Source organism: Aedes aegypti, chromosome 3 (genome assembly GCF_002204515.2).
Source record: "Aedes aegypti strain LVP_AGWG chromosome 3, AaegL5.0 Primary Assembly, whole genome shotgun sequence".
Taxonomy (NCBI): Eukaryota; Metazoa; Arthropoda; class Insecta; order Diptera; family Culicidae; genus Aedes; species Aedes aegypti.
The window spans coordinates 215474697-215484470 of record NC_035109.1 but is presented as its reverse complement, the minus strand read 5'-3'; the positions used below and the strand labels follow the sequence as shown (position 1 = coordinate 215484470).

General features: G+C 37.3%; 1 protein-coding gene across 1 annotated transcript in view; it reads left to right on the top strand.

Moving 5' to 3' along the window:
* Positions 1-1748: 1748 nt before the first annotated feature.
* The window catches only part of LOC5570038 (somatomedin-B and thrombospondin type-1 domain-containing protein), a 337056-nt gene continuing 329030 nt past the window's right edge, over positions 1749-9774 (top strand). Inside the window, exon 1 of the mRNA XM_021850117.1 lies at positions 1749-2263. The gene's annotated coding sequence lies outside the window, so the exon portion shown is untranslated. The remainder of the gene's footprint in view (positions 2264-9774) is intronic.

Genomic DNA, 9774 nt, shown 5'->3' with positions numbered 1-9774 from the left:
CGAAACCTATCGCAGTAATCGATAAACTTCACCCCGGAATCAAAAACTTTATATTTTTGAATTCAAAAATTTTTGCTGTTATCATGTTAACATTTTGTCAAAATTACGTTTGTATAATTCGATACACATCCAATCAGTACAGGTTTAAAAATATTTGGCTGATAATACATGCATCCTACTCGGAAATTTAAAACAGAATTACTCAAAAGTGATCAACTTAACCCCATTTTACGGTATTTAGATCTTTTTTATTAAAGTAAACTGAATAATATTCTTGAGAAAGCCCTTTCCGAACATTGCCAGATTGGGTTCTCTTTTTCATAATGATTACTTGGATTGGAGAAAATCCAAGTAACCCATTTATTCCATTTTTTATCTCTTCAGATGCCTTATAGTCACTTGAGAGACCTTTCAAGACAACTTTGAACAAATGATCAATTTTGTCGTCATAAGTAAAAAAATTGTGTTTTTTCTCTTCAAGATATTTGTGAAGAAGTTCGCGATCTTTAAGAGTTTCCCGCGAAACGCGACAGTCTCCTTTCCTTGTGATTTGGAAGGAAACCTTGATTCCCCTAATGGAGCTCAAGATCTCCTGCATAAATCCCCCAAATTCGAAACAACTGACCACGATAGGCGGCACTCTTTGCTTCCTCACTTGAATCAAACAACCTGGGCTAAAGACTGCTTCGATTTGGTGTTCGGAAAATTTGTCTAGATCATCGAACTGATTGCTCATTTCGATACACATATTCATTTCACCCTTGGAAAAAAGTACGCATTCCGTAGAAACGTTCTTTCTTCCATTCTTGCCACGTGTAGTAACAGTTTTATATACAACTTTTTTGGAAGGAAGTTGTGAATTCCGAAATTCACGCTTCCTTTTGTTTGTAGTTGTTGTTTGTAACCATGTTTAGTGAATAAACGAAAGAAGTATATACCTCCTAAGAGGTTTTCCCAAGATGGTGTCCAAGAAAGATTACCACCGCTATCTTTCGCCAACGGGTCCAACGAAAAATCGAAGGCACGGGTCCAAACAAGGATCGTAATGGGATCAATAGTAGAAAAAATAGTACTGAAAAGTTCTGTTTTACTAGCACTGAAAAGTACTGTTTTTAATTTTATCACTGAAAAGTACTGTTTTATTGCTTTAGGTAGTTTTTAAAAAAAACTTCCAAGAGCAGAGAGTATTCGTGTACGCACAGCACGAAGATACATTGCGCACTGAACCATGCAAAAGATGATGTTTGCCTTGGATCCGGTTAGTACAAGAAGTCGTGGAATGCAGTGAGTTAGTTATGCAAACCAAGTGTTCTACGTTTTGGGATACGTGGGGCACAACCGAGGATAGAGAGATGCGGTTGAAAATCGAGCATTGAGGCTTGAATTTGTTGGTACAGTGTTATTTGTTTAGATGTTATCTATTATGCGGTTCGCATAATAACCCATTTTAGACAGAGCGTGCATAAAGCCAACATATCTACGTATCTTTATGGTTCGTCTATGGTATTGAATCGGCTGTTCAAAAATTCATCCAACTCAGTGCGGTGTAGTTCATCCTGGAGAAGTCTCTCACTGCCAAGCAAGGATCCTGTGAGCAAGGATATTTTCTTCTCTTCCTAATTCTGCTCACTCTCATCTACGAAGGACCTCTCGCCACTCCAAAGGCACGCGGGGGTAAAGGGGGACTCCCATTTGGAGCACCATTTATACCTGTGCACTTGATTGTCATTTCCGCATTGTCGGTCGACACGTCGGGTTGTCCGGTCACGTTTCCCTTTCCGGAAGCCGTTGTTTGTTGTTCAAAGCGGTCGTGTTTTTTGGGAGTGTGGGTTTGTTTTCTCAGCGGATTCGGCGTCTGTGGTGGCGAACCCGTCAGCGGTCGAATCGTTTGTCATTGGCGGAGATTATCACACTTGGACGTGGGATCGCCGGCGAGAAACGGTCGAGACGGGAGTCCCCAAATTAGGGAGAAGTTTCGTGCAGTTGTTTTTGGTATCCTGCTTGCCGCGGTGGGTGAATGAGTGTGTAATTAAAAATCGGCAGTATACCAGCTGGGTGCCGGTGGAAGGAGAGCTTTTGTTATGCGAGTGTGATTCCGCAAAAGGGTAAACGAGTGCTATTTCTGTGATTGATGGCAACTGGAAGCCAGTGTAGTAGATATCGATAATTTGAGTGGGAAAAGTGTAATCAGACCACTGTGTTCGTCAACTTGTTCGTGGGTAGGCAAGGACGAAAATTGGATTACGGGTTTCGGAACAGATTGGTGAGTATTTTTAAAACAGAACAAATTTAATCCGATTCCGGGGAATTTGTAAAGAAGCATAGAGTAATTATTTACACGTTACACGCAGAAAGAATCGGTGGTGTGGTATATTTCTCGTTACAGGATCAACATTTCGGAGTTAACAATAATATGTGTTACAAATTATGTTTTCAGAACTTTACTGTATGAATATTGAACGACATAAGAATACCTCAGGATTGAATTGGAAGGAGAAATGTCGGTCCGAACAACTGTTGTTTTACTAGTTTGGGGTTTTGGAACATTACCGTATGGACTTTTTCTAATACATGGAGAACTATGCAGAACGACCTATATGCAAAACCAAAACATACAATTTCAATCAGCAGATACGTCATACTGTTTCCATATCACTAACAATGTTGGAACTCGAGGGATTCAGATTAATACAGTTAACGGGTCGGCAAACAATGTAAAACATTATCAGTATTCAGTTTTAGACTATTTTTTTTTCACAAGAACTGTTCTCCATCTCCTTTTGTTACTCAAGGCTCCGTTCCCGTTGAAATGGGAAACATTTGGAAACCAAAGGGTCAAGGGTGATGTCTGTGCACACTCTACACTACTTGAACAGTGAAGCATTACTCTTGTACAGTGCATGGCCTGGATTTAGTAGGTCTTCGATGGTGATGCCTTCTTAGGGGTCTGATTGCAGATTACCCCAGTAAAGCGTACATGAATTCTCGCTGCTCTTGGAAGTTTATTAAAAACTACCTAATGCAATAAAACAATACTTTTCAGTGCTAAAAAACACTACTTTTCAGTGCTAAAATAGAAAACGGTACTTTTCAGTGCTAGTAAAACAGTACTTTTCAGTACTATTTTTTCTACTATTGATCCCTTTACGATCCTTGTTTGGACCCGTGCCTTCGATTTTTCGTTGGACCCGTTGGCGAAAGCTAGCGGTGATAATCCTTCTTGGACACCGTCTTGGGAAAAGAAACCTCTTAGGAGGTCTTGTCTTCTTTCGTTTATTCAATAAACATGGTTGCAAAAACAAACAAAAGGAAGGGTAAATCTTCGAATCACAACTTCCTTCCAAAAAAAGTGGGATTTAAAACTGTCACTAAACGTGACAAGAATGGAAGAAAGGACGTTTCTCCGGAATGCGAACTTTCTTCAAAGGGTGAAATGGATAAAGTTGATAATTGTATCGAAATTAGCAATCAGTTCGATGCTCTAGACAAATTTTCCAAAAACCAAATTGAAGCAGCCTCTAGCCCAGGCTGTTTGATTCAAGTGAGGAAGCAAAGAGTGCTGCTTATCGTGGTCAGTTGTTCCGAATTTGGGGGATTTAGGCAGGAGATCTTGAGCTCCATTAGGGGAATCAAGGTTTCATTCCAAATCACAAAGAAAGAAGACTGTCGCGTTTTGCCGGAAGCTCTTAAGGATCGCGAACTTCTTCTCAAACATCTTGAAGAGAAGAAGCACATTTTTTTACTTATGACGACAAAACTGAACGTTTGTTCAAAGTCGTCTTGAAAGGTCTCTCAAGTGACTATAAGTCACCTGAAGAGATAAAAAATGGAATAAATAATTTACTTGGATTTTCCCCAGTCCAAGTAATCATTATGAAAAAGAGAACCCAATCTGGTATTGTTCGGAAAGGGCTTTCTCAAGAATAATATTTAATTCACTTTAACAAAAAAGGTCTAAATAATATTGAAGCTTTAGAAAAAGCTAGACTTATGTTCGATGCCCGTGTGACATGGGAACATTTCCAGAAACCTGGAGGATATTACTAGAACCCCACTCAGTGCCGTCGGTGCCAAAAGTGGGGTCATGGTACAAACAATCGTCGCATGGATGCTAAATGCATGATTTGCGGAGGTTCTTCTCACGCCAAGGACGTCTATCCAGTGAAGGAAGATACCGATAAGTTCATATGCACCAATTGCGGGGCCAATCATAAATCAAATTTTTGGGCTTGCCCTTTGCGTAGGCGAGTCGTCGAGGCTCGTGCCAGGCAGATGAAAGATAATATCCGTTACGATAACGGTCGTTTCCGGAGTTTTCCTGGTGGAGTATCGAACAATGCTAATTTTTCAGTTAATGATCGCTTGATCAAGAATCATACCCATCATAATCATGCTCATTCACAAACTAATTTTAATCGGCCAGGTAGCCGTTCGAATCTTTTAATTTCGAATGTATCTACCCAAGGAAAATCTTTTGCCGATATCATTGCAGGTAATTTGAACTCCTCCGCTTTTCATACTAAGAGTACACATTCTAATTGTTTCAAATCAAATGGAATAAAACCCTGCCGCCACCGGTAACTTCTACTCAATTTCTTCGTTTACCGAAAATTCTAACGGAAAATCATCACATAATGTACCCACTACACCTGTTCATATTTAAAAAAATGTCTGGAAATCTACCGGTCAAGCAGTATTCGGAATTCTTATGCTAAGAACAATGTCTGGTCAAATTTTCAGCTCATTTGATAAAGATTTCAGTATGCTTCAAGGTGAAATGTGTTTTTGGGCTTATTTCAAGGTTTGAAAAATCATAACTAGCATGTGGAAAATCAAAACCACTTGCTATTACCACTATTTGAAAGCTGATTCTATTCTGTTAAAGTTTGTTGAACACGCTAACAAGATTAAATTAAATTTTAACATTGTTTGATCCAAATTTGTACTCCGTTGTAACCAGAAATTACAGTTTTCTCAATATACATGGTATATGAAACATGCATTTGTATTATTTTTTCAGGCCCTAGTCAACGGGAATGAAACATAATACATTTATGAATTCATTGACCATCAACAGATTACATGTTGCTAAAGGCAATAAATTACAATAAATGCCCAAAGATCGAGCACCGCATCGCAACTTAAGGGGGCAGGATCCGTCATTGATTTCGGAATTTTCGAAAGCAGTTTTTTCGTTCAAAATCAAGAAAATTTAGAGGAAAATGTGTTCACTGTATTCTATTCGCCAACCGAAACACAGTGAACACATTTTCATTGACTAATTTTCAGTTTTGAACAGAAAAACTGCTTTTGAAGTTTTGATGATGACGATGATTACGATGACGGAGCGTTGATCGTTAATGATAGTTAAATCATGCATGACACATGTACCGGAAACGAATGAATTGAACAAGTTAGCATTGCTTTTTCTTTCCGAGTGATGATTGTTTTGATCGCATTTCACTGATCATTTAGAACGATTTGAAAACAATCATCATCATCGACTGAGAAAAGGCAGTGCTAACGTGTTCATTTTTTGTATTCATTGAAGCTCACGGTGGTGCTCTTGGCTCACCCACAGTGGATTTACAAATGTGCTTCATAATTATCTATTTTTTACAATTTATTTTCGTAAGATAAATGGTTACTTTGAACGGGATTGACTTTTGGATATGCATTGTCATCATGTCTGGAAATTAAAAATCCGAAATTTTCATGCAGGCATGCTGTTCAGTGAAAACAATTCCCGAAAAAAGAGATTTTCAAGAACCTCGAGATACAAACCTCAACCAAACTATGTTAAAACTTGCTCCAATCATAAAATTGTGTTCGGCAAAAGTTCGTAGAATTGGATAAACTACTATGTAGAAGTATTTCCGATGAATTTTGATGCTTCGTTCGGTAGTTATGATTTTTTAAATCTTGAAAATAGCCCAAAAACACATAATTGATTTGAAGCACACCTAAATGTACTCTAAATTGAATGAAATTTTGGCCAGAAGTTCATTTCGCAATGAAAAATCAAAGTATTGGTTGACTGGGGAGTTTCCAGACAGTTTTGAAAATATGAATAGGCCTAGTACCCACTTTAAGTGATATGTCTGCATCTGATTTTAATTTTCTAACTGAACAATTGAATCTAATGATTGATGCAATGTTCAAAGCCAGCACTATGACAGACCAAGTTGGTGTTAAATTTACTAATCACATTGTTATTGGATTACGTTTTTCTAATGGATCCAATAAATAATAATTTAAATATTTTAAATTGGAATGCTCGTTCCTTGAAGGATGTTTTGGGTTGAAAATTGGCAGTTCAGTCTACTGAATTAATCAAAAACAACTATATGTTTTCGTTATCCGACGTTTCGGTCCTTATTGGAAACGTCGGATAACGAAAACATATAGTTGTTTTTGATTAATTCAGTAGACTGAACTGCCAATTTTCAACCCAAAACATCCAATATACAGTCGACCAACCAGTCAGTTCCTTGAAGGGTAAAGAGGACGAGCTGTTTAATTTTCTTACAGTTACTAACGTGCATATAGCAGTTATTACTGAAACATATTTAAAAACTGGATCAAAACTCAAAAGAGATCCTAATTTTTTTGTTTATCGTAATGATCGACTTGATGGGGCATGTTGGGGAGTTGCAATAATCATTTATAGGCGTATAAAACATCAACTGTTTTCATCATTTGAAACTAAAGTTTTTAAAATCTTAGGTGTTTCTGTTGAAACACAGCTTGGTAAATATACTTTCATAGCTGCCTATTTGCCTTTTCAATGCTCTGGACAGCAAGTTAATTTGCTCCAAACTGACTTGCGAAAATTTACTCGCAATAAGTCAAAATGTTTTGTCATTGGTGGCTTTAATGCCAAACATCGGTCATGGAATAATTCTCAAAGTAATTCCAACGGCAGAATTTTATTTGATGAGTGCTCTTCAGGACATTTCTCAATTCAATACCCTGATAGCCCTGCATGTTTTTCCTCTTCTAGAAATCCATCTACGAGTGATTTGGTCTTAATCGACTCTAGTCATCTTTGTAGCCAATTTGTTACTCATGCTGATTTTGATTCTGATCATGTCCCTGTTACATTTCAAATATCCCATGAGGCGATTCTCAATCATATGAGCTCCACTTTCAATTATTTTCGAGTCGACTGGAATATACAGTCGACTCTCCACATCTCGATATCTCTCCCTATGTCGATGATTTCATAAGTCCCTTCAGTCTGCATACATTTTCACTCTCCATATCTCGATATCCTCCTTGTCTCGATATCTCCATATCTCGATGTGTTTATGTTGATTTTTCGTTCTTAATTTTCTCTCCGTATGTCGATATGACCAATATCGAAGGTTACTAGACCAATGTTTTGGGATTCAAAACAAGTTAGAAGCGCTAAATGACGTCTGTTTGTGTATTACTTTCTTGGCAACGGAGTGTTTTTCAATCTAGTATTCATCAAAAATTTGTTCTTTGTCTCGATCTCGCCCTATCTCGATGGTCCCTTCGATATCGAGATGTGGAGAGGCGACTGTATATGAAACATAGGGAGACTTACGGCTTCGGCACCATTCGACTATTATCGGCAACCAAATTTCAAACGCCAAATACACAGTATTTTTCTATACAAACACACCAACGAAAATATTCAGATGATTCTTTAGTCTGTCAGCTTCCCGCTGACGAGATTTTCGAGACGAAACAAACAATTTTGCCAGAGATGTCATCAATTCAGATGAACACGCCTCAAAATGCTACTGATTTGGAGCTGCCGAACAGGTTCGCCTGCCGCGCTTATGGGAAAGTTGCCGAAAAGATTAAGGCTGCCGACAATAGTCACACTGACAAGAGATGTTCGCAGCGTTGCAAAACATTTCCACAAAGATTTCAACAAGTCTGTCGGTGTGAATCGATAAAGGATTGAACAGCGCATGAATACCGTTTTGAATCATATTACGGACAGCTTCTTATTCCGGACACTCTACTTTGTATGGGAAACATTTCACACGAAATGTTTCAATTTTTGCTGGTCAAAAGTTCTCACTTTCGAGGCTGGTTTTAATAAGCTTTTTCTATAAAAATCTATGCAAACTTATAATGTCCAACTGCCTTAGACGTCTCTTTAGCGGCTTGACGACTTCAACTGATGGTTTGACTTTTCTATTAATGATTTCCATGAGGTGTCCGGAATTCGAATCAAGGTGTCCGGAATATGAGTCAAAAGTGAGGAAGCGTAATTCAAGTGCTGATGTCCGTGATAATTAGAAAAGAAGCGCGACATCGGCTTAGACTGCCGAGAATACGTAAGTTCCCCTATATTGACTCTAATCTTGATGTTAACATTTCTTTACAAACAAAACTTGATATTGACTTGCATTGTTGAAGCCAGGAGCATTGCAATTCCAAAATGTGAAGTAAAATTTTAATCCGTGATTATAGACGATGATATTAAATTCTTGATCCGTCTTAAAAACGTGAGGAGAAGGCAAATTCAACGCATTCGCGATCCCCCTATCAAAATTATATGGCAGGATTTGCAGAAAGAGATCAAGAAACGTTTTGCACAATTAAGAAACAAAAAATTTGAAAATAAAATTTCTCAATTGGACCCTGGCTCTAAGCCCTTTTGGAAATTATCTAAAATTTTGAAAAAACCTCAGAAGCCAATACCGGCATTGAAAGAGGAAAACAAATTATTACTAACCAATTGCGAAAAAGCTCAAAAACTTGCTATGCAGTTTGAAAGCGCGCACAATTGTAATTTAGGACTTAATAGTCCAATTCAAAATAAAGTTACTCAGGACTTCAAAAATATTCTCAATCAAGAGAACGTTTTCGAAAATTCCTGGGAGACTGATTTGGAAGAAGTGCGAACTATTATTTAAAAAAAATCAAAAATGTGAAAGCTCCTGGCGATGATGGAAATTTCTACATCCTCGTCAAGAAATTTCCAGAAAGTAGCTTATCGTTCTTAGTTGATATATTTAACAAATGTTTTCAATTAGCATATTTTCCTTTGAAATGGAAAAATGCTAAGGTTGTACCAATTTTAAAACCAGACAACAATCCTGCAGCAGCTAGCTATCGTCCAATCAGTTTACTTTCCTCAATCAGTAAACTTTTTGAAAAGGTTATTTTGAACAGATTCCGCCATGGACATTCGACCATCCATCAACTTTTTCGTGTAACAAATTTGATCCGTTCCAACAATTCTGAAGTCTATTCTACGGGTCTTGCTCTTCTAGACAAAGAAAAAGCATTCGACAGTGTTTGGCATGAAGGTTTGATTGTTAAATTAAAAAACTCTAATTTTCCAATATACATTGTTAGAATAATTCAAAGTTATCTGTCAAATCATACACTTCAGGTTAATTACACAGTGTAACAAAAATGACATTTTTGCGTGTCTCAAGTATCAAATTATTAGTCTCTAGTAGATTTGGGGGTGCTGAATTTGATGCCATTCTCAGAAATGTTCCAGCACGTCACAATTTTAGCTACAGGTCGTCAAATTTGCATAAAACACTGGTTTTATTGATTTTCACATACAATTTTAACAATGATTTATCAAAAAATTTTGTGATCTGATCCACCAAACATGCAAAATAGGTTTTTAACTTTCGTTTCAGACATAACTTGGTTGAAATTGCACGTTTTTATTTAGATTTTATCGATTTCTCAAACATGCTATACAAAATTCTTCGTTTCTTTTATATGACAAAATACAATACTTTTCTAAACCAACAAAAAATAACTTTT